Below are 19,157 nucleotides of genomic sequence, written 5' to 3'. Positions count from 1 at the left end.
CTGTCTGGCACTGGGAGGGTCAGTTCTGAAATAGTCCTGGTATGTGTAGAGCTTGCTCCACATGCTGGGACCTGGGCAGGCCTCTATCCACAATTGCCTCTTTTGCAACATAGAAGCGGTTATATATACAGGTTACAGGTATGTGTGCTCCATTATGGTTCTACTTTTAACTTTATCTAGGAGGCCGCATGGCACATGAAATACAGAATATAGTGTAGGACCCCCCTATTGAGATTTGCCGTGACGTTGGCAGGGGTGGCTCAAAAAATTGATCAATTTTTTGCTAAAAATCTCATTTATATTACAGCACAGTTGGAATAAATCTGTGAATTTGCACTTTTTATATGATGCATGCCATTTTCAGATCGTGCTGGCTCCCCTCTCTTTCTGTTTGGTTGAAGTTATGCTACAAATGTCTGGTGGCTGGTCACCACCATGCTATACACGCCTGATCTTGGTTTGCAATATATTCCTCCTGTTGGTAACTGTTCACATTCAGTTGCCTCACCCTTTCCACAGGCATTGCTAATTAAGCACCATACTTGGATCTGGACCGTCTTTATCAATGGTTGCTGTCTGGTACTAGGAGGGTCAGTTCTGATATAGTCCTGGTATGTGTAGAGCTTGCTCCACATGCTGGGACCTGGGCTGGCCTCTATCCACAATTGCCTCTTTTGCAACATAGAAGCGGTTATATATACAGTTTACAGGTATGTGTGCTCTATTATGGTTCTACTTTTAACTTTTTCTAAGAGGCCGCATGGCACATGAAACACAGAATATAGTGTAGGACCCCCATATTGAGATTTGCCGTGACGTTGGCAGAGGTGGCTCAAAAAATTGATCAATTATTTGCTAAAAAGCTCATTTATATTACAGCACAGTTGGAATAAATCTGTGAATTTGCACTTTTTATATGATGCATGCCACTTTCAGATCGTGCTGGCTCCCCTCTCTTTCTGTTTGGTTATAGTTATGCTACAAATGTCTGATGGCTGGTCACCACCATGCTATGCACGCCTGATCTTGGTTTGCAATATATTCCTCCTGTTGGTAGCTGTTCACATTCAGTTGCCTCACCCTTTCCACAGGCATTCCTAATTAAGCACCATACATGGATCTGGTCCGCCTTTATAAATGGTTGCTGTCTGGCACTGGGAGGGTCAGTTCTGATATAGTCCTGGTATGTGTAGAGCTTGCTCCACATGCTGGGACCTTGGCTGGCCTCTATCCACAATTGCCTCTTTTGCAACATAGAAGCGGTTATATATAGAGGTTACAGGTATGTTTGCTCCATTATGGTTCTACTTTTACCTTTATCTAGGAGGCCGCATGGCACATGAAATTCAGAATATAGTGTAGGACCCCCCTATTGAGATTTTTAGTGACGTTGGCAAGGGTGGCTCAAAAAATTGATCAATTATTTGCTAAAAATCTCATTTATATTACAGCACAGTTGGAATAAATCTGTGAATTTGCACTTTTTATATGATGCATGCCATTTTCAGATCGTGCTGGCTCCCCTCTCTTTCTGTTTGGTTGAAGTTATGCTACAAATGTCTGGTGGCTGGTCACCACCATGCTATGCACGCCTGATCTTGGTTTGCAATATATTCCTCCGGTTGGTAGCTGTTCACATTCAGTTGCCTCACCCTTTCCACAGGCATTGCTAATTAAGCACCATACTTGGATCTGGTCCGCCTTTATCAATGGTTGCTGTCTGGTACTGGGAGGGTCAGTTCTGATATAGTCCTGGTATGTGTAGAGCTTGCTCCACATGCTGGGACCTGGGCATGCCTCTATCCACAACTGCCTCTTTTGCAACATAGAAGCGGTTATATATACAGGTTACAGGTATGTGTGCTCCATTATGGTTCTACTTTTAACTTTATCTAGGAGGCCGCATGGCACATGAAATACAGAATATAGTGTAGGACCCCCCTATTGAGATTTGCCGTGACGTTGGCAGGGGTGGCTCAAAAAATTGATCAATTATTTGCTAAAAATCTCATTTATATTACAGCAGTTGGAATAAATCTGTGAATTTGCACTTTTTATATGATGCATGCCATTTTCAGATCGTGCTGGCTCCCCTCTCATTCTGTTTGGTTATAGTTATGCTACAAATGTCTGGTGGCTGGTCACCACCATGCTATGCACGCCTGATCTTGGTTGCAATATATTCCATCTGTTGGTAGCTGTTCACATTCAGTTGCCTCACCCTTTCCACAGGCATTGCTAATTAAGCACAATACTTGGATCTGGTCCGCCTTTATCAATGGTTGCTGTCTGGCACTGGGAGGGTCAGTTCTGATATAGTCCTGGTATGTGTAGAGCTTGCTCCACATGCTGGGACCTTGGCTGGCCTCTATCCACAATTGCCTCTTTTGCAACATAGAAGCGGTTATATATACAGTTTACAGGTATGTGTGCTCTATTATGGTTCTACTATTAACTTTTTCTAAGAGGCCGCATGGCACATGAAACACAGAATATAGTGTAGGACCCCCATATTGAGATTTGCTGTGACGTTGGCAGGGGTGGCTCAAAAAATTGATCAATTATTTGCTAAAAATCTCATTTATATTACAGCACAGTTGGAATAAATCTGTGAATTTGCACTTTTTATATGATGCATGCCATTTTCAGATCGTGCTGGCTCCCCTCTCTTTCTGTTTGGTTATAGTTATGCTACAAATGTCTGGTGGCTGGTCACCACCATGCTATGCACGCCTGATCTTGGTTTGCAATATATTCCTCCGGTTGGTAGCTGTTCACATTCAGTTGCCTCACCCTTTCCACAGGCATTGCTAATTAAGCACCATACTTGGATCTGGTCCGCCTTTATCAATGGTTGCTGTCTGGTACTGGGAGGGTCAGTTCTGATATAGTCCTGGTATGTGTAGAGCTTGCTCCACATGCTGGGACCTGGGCTGGCCTCTATCCACAATTGCCTCTTTTGCAACATAGAAGCGGTTATATATACAGGTTACAGGTATGTGTGCTCTATTATGGTTCTGCTTTTAACTTTATCTAGGAGGCCGCATGGCACATGAAACACAGAATATAGTGTAGGACCCCCCCTATTGAGATTTGCCGTGACGTTGGCAGGGGTGGCTCAAAAAATTGATCAATTATTTGCTAAAAATCTCATTTATATTACAGCACAGTTGGAATAAATCTGTGAATTTGCACTTTTATATGATGCATGCCATTTTCAGATCGTGCTGGCTCCCCTCTCTTTCTGTTTGGTTATAGTTATGCTACAAATGTCTGATGGCTGGTCACCACCATGCTATGCACGCCTGATCTTGGTTTGCAATATATTCCTCCTGTTGGTAGCTGTTCACATTCAGTTGCCTCACCCTTTCCACAGGCATTGCTAATTAAGCACCATACTTGGATCTGGTCCGCCTTTATCAATGGTTGCTGTCTGGTACTGGGAGGGTCAGTTCTGATATAGTCCTGGTATGTGTAGAGCTTGCTCCACATGCTGGGACCTGGGCAGGCCTCTATCCACAACTGCCTCTTTTGCAACATAGAAGCGGTTATATATAGAGGTTACAGGTATGTGTGCTCCATTATGGTTCTACTTTTAACTTTATCTAGGAGGCCGCATGGCACATGAAATACAGAATATAGTGTAGGACCCCCCTATTGAGATTTGCCGTGACGTTGGCAGGGGTGGCTCAAAAAATTGATCAATTATTTGCTAAAAATCTCATTTATATTACAGCAGTTGGAATAAATCTGTGAATTTGCACTTTTTATATGATGCATGCCATTTTCAGATCGTGCTGGCTCCCCTCTCATTCTGTTTGGTTATAGTTATGCTACAAATGTCTGATGGCTGGTCACCACCATGCTATGCACGCCTGATCTTGGTTTGCAATATATTCCTCCTGTTGGTAGCTGTTCACATTCAGTTGCCTCACCCTTTCCACAGGCATTGCTAATTAAGCACCATACTTGGATCTGGTCCGCCTTTATCAATGGTTGCTGTCTGGTACTGGGAGGGTCAGTTCTGATATAGTCCTGGTATGTGTAGAGCTTGCTCCACATGCTGGGACCTGGGCTGGCCTCTATCCACAATTGCCTCTTTTGCAACATAGAAGCGGTTATATATACAGGTTACAGGTATGTGTGCTCCCTTATGGTTCTACTTTTAACTTTATCTAGGAGGCCGCATGGCACATGAAATACAGAATATAGTGTAGGACCCCCCTATTGAGATTTGCCGTGACATTGGCAGTGGTGGCTCAAAGAATTGATCAATTATTTGCTAAAAATCTCATTTATATTACAGTACAGTTGGAATAAATCTGTGAATTTGCACTTTTTATATGATGTATGATATTTTCAGATCATGCTGGCTCCCCTCTCTTTCTGTTTGGTTGAAGTTATGCTACAAAGGTCTGGTGGCTGGTCACCACCATGCTATGCACGCCTGATCTTGGTTGCAATATATTCCATCTGTTGGTAGCTGTTCACATTCAGTTGCCTCACCCTTTCCACAGGCATTGCTAATTAAGCACCATACTTGGATCTGGTCCGCCTTTATCAATGGTTGCTGTCTGGCACTGGGAGGGTCAGTTCTGATATAGTCCTGGTATGTGTAGAGCTTGCTCCACATGCTGGGACCTTGGCTGGCCTCTATCCACAATTGCCTCTTTTGCAACATAGAAGCGGTTATATATACAGGTTACAGGTATGTGTGCTCCATTATGGTTCTACTTTTACCTTTATCTAGGAGGCCGCATGGCACATGAAATACAGAATATAGTGTAGGACCCCCCTATTGAGATTTTTAGTGACATTGTCAAGGGTGGCTCAAAAAATTGATCAATTATTTGCTAAAAATCTCATTTATATTACAGCACAGTTGGAATAAATCTGTGAATTTGCACTTTTTATATGATGCATGCCATTTTCAGATCGTGCTGGCTCCCCTCTAATTCTGTTTGGTTGAAGTTATGCTACAAATGTCTGGTGGCTGGTCAACACCATGCTATGCACGCCTGATCTTGGTTTGCAATATATTCCTCCTGTTGGTAGCTGTTCACATTCAGTTGCCTCACTCTTTCCACAGGCATTGCTAATTAAGCACCATACTTGGATCTGGTCCGCCTTTATCAATGGTTGCTGTCTGGTACTGGGAGGGTCAGTTCTGATATAGTCCTGGTATGTGTAGAGCTTGCTCCACATGCTGGGACCTGGGCTGGCCTCTATCCACAATTGCCTCTTTTGCAACATAGAAGCGGTTATATATACAGATTACAGGTATGTGTGCTCCCTTATGGTTCTACTTTTAACTTTATCTAGGAGGCCGCATGGCACATGAAATACAGAATATAGTGTAGGACCCCCCTATTGAGATTTGCCGTGACGTTGGCAGGGGTGGCTCAAAGAATTGATCAATTATTTGCTAAAAATCTCATTTATATTACAGTACAGTTGGAATAAATCTGTGAATTTGCACTTTTTATATGATGTATGACATTTTCAGATCATGCTGGCTCCCCTCTCTTTCTGTTTGGTTGAAGTTATGCTAAAAAGGTCTGGTGGCTGGTCACCACCATGCTATGCACGCCTGATCTTGGTTGCAATATATTCCATCTGTTGGTAGCTGTTCACATTCAGTTGCCTCACCCTTTCCACAGGCATTGCTAATTAAGCACCATACTTGGATCTGGTCCGCCTTTATCAATGGTTGCTGTCTGGCACTGGGAGGGTCAGTTCTGATATAGTCCTGGTATGTGTAGAGCTTGCTCCACATGCTGGGACCTTGGCTGGCCTCTATCCACAATTGCCTCTTTTGCAACATAGAATCGGTTATATATACAGGTTACAGGTATGTGTGCTCCATTATGGTTCTACTTTTACCTTTATCTAGGAGGCCGCATGGCACATGAAATACAGAATATAGTGTAGGACCCCCCTATTGAGATTTTTAGTGACGTTGGCAAGGGTGGCTCAAAAAATTGATCAATTATTTGCTAAAAATCTCATTTATATTACAGCACAGTTGGAATAAATCTGTGAATTTGCACTTTTTATATGATGCATGCCATTTTCAGATCGTGCTGGCTCCCCTCTCTTTCTGTTTGGTTGAAGTTATGCTACAAATGTCTGGTGGCTGGTCACCACCATGCTATGCACGCCTGATCTTGGTTTGCAATATATTCCTCCTGTTGGTAGCTGTTCACATTCAGTTGCCTCACCCTTTCCACAGCCATTGCTAATTAAGCACCATACTTGGATCTGGTCCGCCTTTATCAATGGTTGCTGTCTGGCACTGGGAGGGTCAGTTCTGATATAGTCCTGGTATGTGTAGAGCTTGCTCCACATGCTGGGACCTGGGCTGGCCTCTATCCACAATTGCCTCTTTTGCAACATAGAAGTGTTTATATATACAGGTTAAAGGTATGTGTGCTCCATTATGGTTCTACTTTTAACTTTATCTAGGAGGCCGCATGGCACATGAAATACAGAATATAGTGTAGGACCCCCCTATTGAGATTTGCCGTGACGTTGGCAGGGGTGGCTCAAAAAATTGATCAATTATTTGCTAAAAAATCTCATTTATATTACAGCACAGTTGGAATAAATCTGTGAATTTGCACTTTTTATATGATGCATGCCATTTTCAGATCGTGCTGGCTCCCCTCTCATTCTGTTTGGTTGAAGTTATGCTACAAATGTCTGGTGGCTGGTCACCACCATGCTATGCACGCCTGATCTTGGTTTGCAATATATTCCTCCTGTTGGTAGCTGTTCACATTCAGTTGCCTCACTCTTTCCACAGGCATTGCTAATTAAGCACCATACTTGGATCTGGTCCGCCTTTATCAATGGTTGCTGTCTGGTACTGGGAGGGTCAGTTCTGATATAGTCCTGGTATGTGTAGAGCTTGCTCCACATGCTGGGACCTGGGCTGGCCTCTATCCACAATTGCCTCTTTTGCAACATAGAAGCGGTTATATATACAGGTTACAGGTATGTGTGCTCCCTTATGGTTCTACTTTTAACTTTATCTAGGAGGCCGCATGGCACATGAAATACAGAATATAGTGTAGGACCCCCCTATTGAGATTTGCCGTGACGTTGGCAGGGGTGGCTCAAAGAATTGATCAATTATTTGCTAAAAATCTCATTTATATTACAGTACAGTTGGAATAAATCTGTGAATTTGCACTTTTTATATGATGCATGCCATTTTCAGATCGTGCTGGCTCCCCTCTCTCATCATCCAGGTAGAGTAGCATGGTCTCAAAGTTGCGGTGTCCCATGCAACACTCCATCAGTCGTTGGAACATTCCAGGTGCATTGCAGAGTCTAAATGGCATGCTATTGAATTCACACAGACCCATTGGGGTTGCGAATGCAGTCTGCTCCCGGTCTTCTTCTGCTCCGGAGACCTGGCAATACCCACTAGTAAGATCTAAGGTGGAAAAGTAGTTAGCAGCTTTCAGTGCAGCAAGTGACTCCTCTATGCGGGGCAGAGGGTAAGCATCCTTATGTGTTATGCAATTTATTTGCCTATAATCTACACACATCCTCATTGTACCACCTTTTTTTCTAACTAGGACCAGTGGAGCTGCCCAGGGGCTACAACTGTCTCTGATAACCTCAGCCTCTTTCATGTCCTGCAACATTTCCTTGGCCCACTTATAGTAAGATGCTGGTATAGGCCTATATCTCTCTTTAATGGGGGGATGATTTCCTGTGGGTATATGGTGATTTATCCCCCCGAAATCTAATGGATGCTTACTGAAAACCTGTTCATACTCCTGTGCTACCCGATAAACTCCATGTTTCTGGTGAGAAGGAGTAGAATCAGTACCTACATGCAGTTTCTGACACCAATCCTCTAAATGTTCCTGGGAACTGTTATCCTCCGTCTGTTCTGATGAGGTCAAGGGTTCCACTGCCTGGATGGCGTCATTGGTGACAGTAAGCTGTTTGGCAATGGTGGCGTCCCTGGGCAATTTAGGTTCCTCCTCCCCACAATTTAACACTCGTACGGGTACACTTCCCTTGCGTATATCAACCACCCCCCGGACTGTAGACCAATTCTCTGAGTATACGGGCTCCACCACTGCATGGTAATCTCGCCCTTTGAAGCTTATTGCTGCCCGACACCATATTATCATTTCACTTCTTGGGGGTATTACAATCGGGCCGGAGTCTATTACCCATACATTACCAATTTCACACCAAGGTAGGTTTACCTGTTACCTTTGCAGCAGGGCTCTGATTTCTTTTTGCAGGATCCTCTGCTGCCCGATGCCGGCAGTTTCAGCAATCTGTTGGAGAAAGAACAGAACTTCCCCCAAACAATTTTCAATTACATTGGTACCCAAGATCATCTGTGGATTTTTCTCATTAGCATCAGTTTCAACTACAATCAATCCTTGACCCTTTAGCTATACCCTCCCCACCTTTATGGTTACTTCCCTGAAACCTCTTTGGTTCACTGGTAATCCATTGATAGCATAAATGGTGAGGCCTGAGTCAGGACGGGTGAGCTCAGTATCAGGCCAGAATATCTTGTAAAGAACATATGGGATGGTTGTTACCTGCGAGCCGGTGTCCAACAATGCAGATGTGGGAATTCCATCCAGCGTGATGGACAGAACTGGTCGTCCTCCCATATATCTATCACACCAATCAGATGGGCCTTGTCGTCTTATTCCTGGGGGTTGGCCCTTGGCCCCAGGGATTGCTGGTTTAAAGGACATGCTCTGGCAATATGGCTTGCCTTGTTGCAACAACGGCAGATGGGTTGCCCATTGTAGCGATCGCTGGTCCTTCCTCTAGATGATGGGGTCCTCCTTCCTCGCATCCATGGAATGTCCTCAGACTTGGGTTCTGGCTTGAGTTGCATCACTTTTAGGTTCATGGCCACATCCTTACTTAGCTGTTGTACTTGGGAACATATCATCAGAAGCACCAGGTGTCGCAGCCTGTCCATTAATCTCCACAATGGTTAAGGGCGAGGGTTCCACTCTCAATAGTGAGGTACTGACTTGCCATGACTGAGGGGCATTGTCTGTGGTTTCAAGGGGTTGCAGCGCTTTAATCGCATGGTCCTTTAAGACAACAAAGTCCACATCAGGGTGTTCCAGGGCCCACAGGCGCAGCTGCTTACGGTCCTCAAATGATTCCAACCCCTGCAGGAACTGTTCAATCATCATCTTAGTCCTTTCCTGGGCACTGATGGGGTCAACATTAGAGATGAGCGAGCCTCTAAAGACTCGAGTTCAGTTCGGCTCATTGAACGGAGGCCGCGTTCGACTTTGGCTTGACGAACCCTTTGACGAACCTCTCGAACCCCATTGAAAACAATGCTAGGCAAACACATAAAAACACATAGAAAACACCTTCAAAGGTGTCCAAAAGGTGACAAACAACTCCCAAGACACCACAAACACATGGGAAAGTGACAAGGACAAATACTCATGCAAAAACAAAACAGCTGGACGAGGAAAAAGAGGAGGAGACACAGATATAGGCATGTCATGCCCTTCTAAAATCATGTAAAACACATCAAGGGTACTCCAAGCTGAGTCTCCCTTTTTTCCAAAAATTGGGCCCCACAGACACTACTTCAGTGGCATCACTTGTGCCCCAGTTGCAAACTGGATGTGTTGATTAGCATCAAGCACATTCAAAAATATGCCAGCCTTAACTGTCCCCAGAATGACACCGGGGTAGGTAGCAAAGTCTTTGCTGAACCATGAGTTGTTCATCTTGGCTCATTTTTAAAAACACCGTAATTGGACTCCAAGCAGAGTCTCCCTTTTTTCCAAAAATTGGGCCACACACACCACTTGTGCCCCAGTTGCAAACTTAATAGGTAGATTTGCATCAGGCACAGTCAAAAATACGACAGCCTTAACTGTCCCCAGGATGACACCGGGGTAGGTAGCAAAGTCTTTGCTGAACCATGAGTTGTTCATCTTGGCTCATTTTTAAAAACACCGCAAGGGGACTCCAAGCAGAGTCTCCCTTTTTTCCAAAAATTGGGCCCCACAGACACCACTTCAGTGGCATCACTTGTGCCTGTGAAAGCACCCGTGTGGAAGCGGCCGTCGTCCGGCGCTCCTGCACTCCCCCCTCCCCGTGTTTGTTGTAACTATACCGCAGTTTGTGCAATAAATTTGCCATTTCATATCTACCAGTAAGTTGCCGCCATTCCTTCATACAGAGGATTGATGCACAAGTCGTGGGGACGGCAAAACTTGTTCAGCAGACCCTTCTCCATCTCTCACCATAGTTACCCAGTGCCCAGTCAGCGACATGTAACGCCCCTGTCCATGCTTACTGGTCCAAGTATCGGTGGTGAAATGCACCCTGTCACACACAGAGTTTCTCAAGGAAGCGGTGATGTTGTGTGCGATATGCTGGTGTAACGCAGGCACATCTTTCTTGGAGGAGTAGTGGCGACTGGGCATCTGGTACTGGGGCACTGCGCTGGACATACGGTCTCGAAAATCCTCTGTGTCCACCAGGCGGAAAGGCAGTATTTCGGTAGCCAAGAGCTTACAGAGGGATAAAGTCAATCTCTTAGCTTTGTCATGGCTCGGAGGAAATGGCCTTTTATTTGTCCACATCTGAGGGACCGAGATCTGGCTGCTGTGTGGAGACGGTGTTTAGTAGGGTGTCCCTGGAAAACTGCAGGTCTGTGAGGAAAGTGCAGGCGGAGACATGATGTTGCGTTCATCCAAACTTGGTGCTCTTGATGTCTGAGAGAGCTCTACACCAGCACTTGTTTCCCCTTTCAAAAGAACTGACGACCTGCCAAGCAAACTGCCTGTTGTGGTTAAAGAGGTGGAAGGTCTGGGTGGAAAAACATGTGTGACAGCTGTCCCCACAGTCATAGAGGATGAAGAGCGCGAGGATGCACTTGAAGGGGCAGACGGTGGTTGGCCCGCTCTGCTAGGCCGCATTGTAGCACAGTGAGCTTCCCACTGGGACTTATGCTTGTTATTCATGTGACGATTCATGGAAGAAGTTGTCAAACTAGTGAGGTTTTAGCCTCTACTTATAGATTGGCGATAAATGTTAAAGATCACATGATTTGGGAGATCCTTTGCGATGTCAAAAAAGAACCAGGCTAGGCAAGGCTTAGAGCCCATGCGACCTGCAGAGCCACCCCGACTTGTGCTCAGAGGCAGAGTTGTGGCTGAGGATGCAGTTGTTGACTTGCTTTCAGTACTCTGACTCTGTCCAGGAAGGCGCAAGGTAACTTCGTTGTCAGTCGCATCCTCCTCCACCGCCTCTTGTGACCTCCTCGAGTGCTTGACTGTGGGTTGACAGTAAGTGGGATCTAGAACTTCATCATCAAGCATTGTGTTTGCACTCCCCTCGCCCTCAGATCTAACCTCTTCCTGCCCTGACTGAATAGTTAAGTTGTCATTCCAATCAGGTATCTGAGTCTCATCGTGATCAGTATGTTCCTCATTGTCTCCACCAAGAATTGTTACAGTTTGTGAATGAGGGTCTACATTATACTCAGAAACTTGGTCATCAGGGACTGAATCAGACTCACAAAGCTTCTGGGCATCACTGCAGATCATTTCCTGGTCTGTACTCACTGTAGCTTGGGAGCAGACCTCTGATTCCCAGTCTAAAGTGTGACTGAACAGCTCTGCAGACTCAGCCATCTCTGTTACACCATACTCTGCAGGGCGGGTGGATACTTGAGAGCTGGGAGAAAGCAAGTGCGATTGGGGTGAAAACTCAGAGGACTGTTGTTTTTTGGATGTTGAAGTTGAGGTGGAAGAGAGGACACTTGTTGGAGCACTTGCGATCCATTCAAGCATGTTCTTTTTTTGTGCATCATCTACCTTTGTTACAGTTGTTCGGTTCCGTAAAAAAGGGAGCACATCCGATTGTCCACGGAAAGTAGTAGACATATTACTTTTGCTGGAAGATGGCCTTTCTTCAGCAGATATTAATGTAGCTTTCCCACCTACCCCACGGACACAAACTTTTTTTCCTTTTCCAACACGCCTGTTCCCCTTTCCACCAGCATCTGTCCTTTTGCCACTCATTTTGTTAGCAACAAGATTGGACACTTAAAATGTGGTAGCAAAAATGGAGAGGTGGTGTAGATTGTAGAGGTGGTCTAGCTTTATTGACAGCTGAAGAACCAACACTGACTATCTCAGACAATTTTAGTATGCCCCTAACAGTGGCAGCACAGTTTGCAATTTGAATTGCGTAGCAAAAATGGACAGGTGTGTACAATGCAGAGGTGGTCTAGCTTTATAGACAGCTGAAGAACCAACACTGACTATCACAGTCAATTTTAGTATGCCCATAACAGTGGCAGCACAGTTTGCAATTTACATTGCATGGCAAAAATGGGCAGGTGGGTAGAATGCACGGGTGCTGTGGGTCAGTGGACAGCAAAGGAACACTAACTTAGTATTCCTGACACTTTTAGGATGCCAGAAAAAGTGTCAGCTCTTTGGGGAAATAAAATAGCGTGGCAAAAATGGGCAGGTGGGTAGAATGCACGGGTGCTGTGGGTCAGTGGACAGCAAAGGAACACTAACTTAGTATTCCAGACACTTTTAGGATGCCAGAAAAAGTATCAGCTCTTTGGGGAAATAAAATAGCGTGGCAAAAACGGGCAGGTGGGTAGAATGCACGGGTGCTGTGGGTCAGTGGACAGCAAAGGAACACTAACTTAGTATTCCAGACACTTTTAGGATGAAAAAATGCAGCAAGGAATTGCTTGAGCTGAGGTAGCCAGACCCTGTTATCTAAAGCCCTACACAGCGTTTGCACAGACCTGCCTAGCAGCTATGGCTATGAACGCCTGTAAATCAGTCCTGAAAAGGGCTGAAATAACCAGTAGTCCCTAATCCCTAAAGCGCTGTGTAAATTTCACTGTGTCTCTATAGCGCACACAGCAGCAGCAGCGGGAGCGGTGACTGTCACCCACCCGCAGCAGACAGATAATAGTGGCGATGGGGAAAATGGCCGGGTCTTATAAGGCAAGGACATGTGACATGCACAGCTTATGACACATGCCCTTGCTTGTCTGGCAAAAATCCACTTTGCAGTGTGTGTCTCTGTGATTTGCTGACAGCTTGGCCCGCCCCACTGTACGCTAGGTGGAAAAAAAATGGTGATCGGCATTCTCTCAGCACTCAGCAGCAGTGCTGATCTCAACCCCGTCCCCCCACCACACACACTATACGCTGAATTTTGATAATAGCGTGATTCACAGTGACTCACACTATTACAGTGAAAAGCCATCTACTAACTAGCTAGGCTTTTTGTTGATCGAACCGTTCTCGAACGCTACTCGAACAGTCGAGATTTTAGCAAAAGGCTCGAGTTCGTCGAGCCTCTCGAACACCCCCCAAAATCACTCGAACATGAAATTGGCGAACCTCGAGCCTCGAACATCACTCATCTCTAGTCAACATGTTTCAAGGTCCGCAGTGCTGCTTGAAGTCTTGGAGCATAGTCTCTTATACTGTCCTGCGGTCTCTGTCTGCAATTGTAAAATCCCATTCTCAGCTCTGCCTCTGTACAGGTTTTAAAAGCAATTTTCAACTTTTCAAAAATGGTGTTTACTGATTCCCGGTCTGCATCTGACAAGGTCTCTACTTCCAGCTCTGCTGCACCCGTTAACTGTCCCAGCACATCAGACGCCCTTTGTTTGCCAGTTATTGCATACATGTCCAATACAGTACATATTTTCTTCTTAAACTTGATTAAGGCATCCGGTTTACCATCATACTGTGGCAGCCACGCTGCTCCCGGAACATACGACAAGGTGATTGGCAAGATCGATATCACCGCTCCAGGCGCTGCTGCTTCCATGCCTGTCCCCTTGCGCCTCCATCTTACTTCCCTCTTGATTTCCTGTTACCACTCTCTCGCGGGACTGGAGCACTTCGGGAGCTTCTGGGTCAGGCCACTACCCTCCTCGGCTGTTGTCGGCAGAGTTGTAGGCGGAATTTCTTTTTGCGCGCTTTCCACAACCGCTCTTCATGTGTCGCAGTTAATTTTCTGTCACACAAGATGGCGGACAATTTCACAAGTTCAGTCACAAACACAATCCACAAGACGTCACCCGATGTTATCGGATCTAGTCCAATCCTGTTTGTGAGACCAGGAAGTTGACGCACCCCAGGGCCTTAGGCTACTCAGTCCCGGGCCTTGAATCACAGGGACATGTCACAGGTGTCAGTTGCCTGGTTCCGTGACCCTAGGGGTTGCTTAGTAAAAAGGGAAAATAGAAGGGAAGATAAAAATAAAATGTTTTTCGTGACGCCATTTGCAGTATGCAGCTATATGGGGAAAGCCACCATTACAAAGTCTCTCACTGCTGGGGCTGGTGGTATTGAGCAGGTTGGATGTTATGGCCTTCCGCAATTAGAAATAAGCCCCAGGGGAGAATGATGGTGGTTGTAGTATGGTGAAAGTTTGTGATGCAGAGGTGTAGGAAGAATTCAGACAACACAGGGGCTGCGGTTTAACTTGTTCTTTACTCACTGGTTCTGAGTAGCTGCAACCCGGCTGGTGCTGGTCTCTACCAATCTGGGCCTCAGATAATCCGGTATTCCCTTGATCCCAGTGCCGGTGTAGTGACCTGATGAGCTTTACTTCCATTCACCTGCCTATAGTTGGTGGGTCCCTGTAGCCTAAAGCATTCTGGGGTCCCCTCCTGTTGTCACAGTCCTGGCCCGTATGGCAGGCAGCTTGAACCTCTCTTGGGTTGGACCTCTGTCCTAGTTCCCGGGTTCCCTCTTTGCTGCTGTGCCTCAGACACTAACGTTGGTGACGAACCTTGATGATTCCTTCACTGTGCAGATTGATCAGGTGAGCTTGAAGCATCCATATATAATGCAGCCACTGGTGTGGTATATAAATTAGAAGGACCTGAAATACAGCAATAATACCTAAAAAATAACTTTTATTAGTTCCTCTAAAAATAGGGAAGGATCACCTTGCCTATGCATAAAAAATATTCAGCTTTAGGGTTAAACGTATTGCAAAATCCTCCATAGCAATAGGGGGACTAGCATACCCTGTATACATGCAGTAACACCTAAATGTCAATTGGTGCTGGCAAATAAATATTTAACCGAGATGTCCAAGATTTTTCACACGACTGCTCACTCAGACTCTGTCCACAGACCGGCAGCAGTGTTAATTACATCCAATATTACCCTCCAGTTGCTAATAGGAGGTTTTTTTTAATGACCATAATACCCACAGGTGTTTGGTCAGAAGGAACAATATTCCTCACATCCGGTTAAGAAATTAGCAATATCCAGGAATTCAGATAGTCTAGTTGTTAACCTGGTATTGTCTGAAAGGGAACAATCTCACCCATTTGCTGGTGCCTTTTCTCCCAAGTGGTTAGTTCGTCCTCATATTTGGCGTTTTCCAAAAGACCCTCACCAAACAGGTCTAGGACCCCTTATGAATGGACTCACTGTCCTCTCCCAGAAACTCCTTCTCCCTTCTCCCGACGCGTTTCTTATACACCATTCATCAGGGGAGCATTAAGGAGATAACCTATGCTGGGTTATTCTAGAAAAAATGAGAATATGGGAAGAGTAAGAGGGGTTCTCAATAGCAGCCCCCAAAGTACCTCACCCTACATAGAAGAAACATGGAGAAATAAACGACTTACCAGACGGTGACAGCGCAAGTCCTATTAGCTGTACACCGCTGACCAGCTAAATCACTTTTAAATAGTCGCCGCTCTCCTGCCGGCGTTTGACGTCACATCCGCGATTGCGCCCACCGCTTCCGGATTACGCGGTGGAGCGCATCAGTGGAACGCACGTCCCACAGGAAGTGACGTCGGCCACATCCGGGGCGCTCAATATACTACAATGGTAATACAAGAGTGGGACGCAACAGCGTCCAGCGGCCCGCCCCCTCACCTAATCTGGACAGCGCATCGTATGATGCCTCACCGCGCATGCGCTTAGTCCGCGACGCGGACTGTCCAGACAGTGAAAGGCCAAGTGTTTTCTCATCACATACACTACTAAGAACGGGCGATGACCGCTAATACCAGATAATATGAGTAGGTTTCAAGAGTACAGTTAAACAGAAAACAGATACTGAATAGCAGAACAGAAGTAAAGTCTCAGACATAGAACGCACATGCAAAACAAAAGATCATTCAATCACAGATAAATTACTGACAAACTACAGAGGACATATAGGCTCTGAGAGAAGTGCTGGAGGGAATTGTCATTAATAATTGGCTGTAAAGACACTGAAAAAGGGGATGAAGGGATAAATAAAATCGGATGTAGATGGAACCATACAAATAATAACAAACAGAAATAGGATAGTGGAAAAACAACTAGCCAACTCGATCACCAACTAGGCTAGACTGATGACTCTGACCCTGCCTAGCTGCGGGGGTTGGCACCCTAAAAGTCGGTGGTTGGCGCCCCCCACTCGTCCGGTGGCTTTCCCTCCTAGCTGTCACTACAACCTCCACTTACAAAAAGGGTGCATAGGAAATACATTCGTTGAGACCAAGAGGATGGACTGTTTTTAGTCGGAAGATCCATCTGCACTCTTTCTGGAGAATTTTCTTGTCCCAATCACCTCCCCGCTTAAGCGGTGGAACCACATCAATACCTTGGAAGGTGATTTGATTTATATCACCCCCATGAAAGGTGTTCAAATGTTTTGCCAGTGGGGTGTCATTCCCAACTCTAATGTCTCTCAGGTGCTCTCCCACCCTTCTTCTAAATTCTCTCCTGGTCTTACCTATGTATTCTAGTCCGCAAGAACATGTGACCATATATATAACACCCTTCGTGCGACAGTTGACAAAGCAGCGAATGTCATATTCCTTCCCTATGTTAGTACTCCAAAATTTCTTTCCTACCTTCACCGTACGACATGCCACACACCCACTGCAGCGAAAGCATCCCTTAGGACTGCTTCTGAGCCAGTCACAACCCATGCCCCTATTGTCAACAAAGTGACTGTGGGTCAACCTGTCTTGTAGTGACCTAGCTCGTCTAAAAGTGATCTGGGGTTTTTCTGAAACAAATTTGCCAATATCAAGGTCCATTCTTAAAATGAACCAATGTCTCTCCAGCACCTCTCTCATAGCCTTCGAGCCATTATTAAATGTTGTGATGAAGCGGACTAGCCCAGCTGCATCATCCTGTTTTGGTGGCGGATACAACAGAGTCGGCCTGTTGATCTCATTGACTTCTTCACGTGCCTTTTTAATAACCGTATTCGGATAACCTCTATCACAAAATCTTTTCTCTAGGTCATCGAACTGTAGCACACACCTCTCTTTATTGGAGCAATTTCTCTTTATTCTGGATAATTGCCCCTTTGGGATGCCCCTCTTCTGAGACATAGGATGACTACTCTCCCACCTTAGTAGCGAGTTCGTTGCTGTCTCCTTACGGTGGGTACTGGTGGCAATACATCCTTCATTAGTTTTCTCAATGAGGACATCCAAAAACGGCAGTCTAAATCTACTCACTTCAGATGTAAAGAACAATCCAAGATTATTATTATTCAGTTCTTCCACAAATCGAGATAGTTCAATTTCCGAGCCCTTCCACAGGATAAAGATGTCATCAATAAACCTGCACCAAAGCAGGATTTTATCCGTGGGTAAACTGGAATCACCCCCAAAGACCACAGTCTCCTCCCACCAGCCCAGGAGCAAATTTGCATACGATGGCGCACAAGGGCTGCCCATCGCAGTGCCCCTGAGCTGGTGGTAGAGCTGATTTCCAAATGCAAAAATATTACGTGTCAGGCAAAGCTCCAGAACCTCCATCAGGAAGGCATTGTGCTCATTAAACTGTCTACCTCGGCCGTTCAAGAAGTGTGCTACAGCTTTCAGACCCACATTGTGTCTTATCGAGGAATATAACGATTCTACGTCAATACTGGCTAGAATAACATCTTCATCGAGTACGATACCCTCAAGTTTTTTCAAGAGGTCAGTCGTATCTTTCAGGTACGAGTTGAGAGAGGTGACAAAAGGTTTGAGGAGTTCATCCAGATAGATTCCCAGATTTTGGGTAAGGCTGCCTACCCCCGAGACTATCGGCCTCCCCTTTAGTGGGTTCATCCCTTTATGTATCTTTGGGAGACAATAAAAGGTTGGAATCACTGGGAACTTAGGAAGTAGAAAGTCAAACTCACTTTTATCTATCAAACCCTTATCCCTTGCTTTCAAAAGGATCTCTCACAACTCGCCCATAAAGATATTAATGGGGTTAGTGGCAAGTTTGCCATACCCCTTGACGTCATTCAAAATACTCAAGCACATGTCCCTATAATTGTCAACTTCCATCAGAACAACATTACCACCCTTATCTGATTTTTTTATGATCAGTTCGGGGGAACGCTCCAGGGACAACAAACCCCCCATTTCGGCCTTGGAGAGATTGAAGTCCCGGGACCGGCCCAACTGCAGATCTTCAATGTCACGGGTGACTAAATTACAAAAGATATCAATAGACCCCACATCACTCATTGGTGGTGGCATTTTGTCACTCTTCTGCTTGAGGCCTGTGAAAGGACCCAAACCACTCATATTAGGGTCAATTTCACCAATACTGTAAAGCAGTCTGACGTCCTCCAAAATGTCCTCTGAAATACCCAATTCAGCACTCTGCTTTTTATTCTCTCTTATGTAATGCTTTTTCCACTTGAGTTTGCGGATAAACAAATTTAAGTCCTTTACCCCCTCGAACTTATAAAAATCAGATGTAGGAACGAACCCCAGACCTTTACTCAGGACTGCTCTCTCCACATCTGTCAACAAATGTTTTGATAAATTAATTATCTGGGCTGTCCCGGTGGTGGGGGGGGGTTGTTTTGTCATTGTTTGTTCCTGAGTGGGTAGTGTGTTTGCTCTAAAAAACGATAACCACCCCGTCCCTTCCCTCTGTTCTTACCCCTCCCACGGGAAGCTATATTCCTACCCTCCAGGTCTGATGCCTCTGTGTCCGTGGAGGTACTTTCTGGCTCACTCTGCCTAACGGGTCTACTGGAGAAAAAAATTATACGCTTTATTATCTCTAAATTCCTGCAAATCCCTAACATAGAACCTGTTTTTTTTCCTTAAGATGATATTGAAATTTTTCGATGGTGTTCTGGAGTGTTACCTC

This window comes from Anomaloglossus baeobatrachus, chromosome 8, assembly GCF_048569485.1.
Source record: "Anomaloglossus baeobatrachus isolate aAnoBae1 chromosome 8, aAnoBae1.hap1, whole genome shotgun sequence".
NCBI lineage: Eukaryota > Metazoa > Chordata > Amphibia > Anura > Aromobatidae > Anomaloglossus > Anomaloglossus baeobatrachus.
This window is presented reverse-complemented; position numbering follows the sequence as displayed.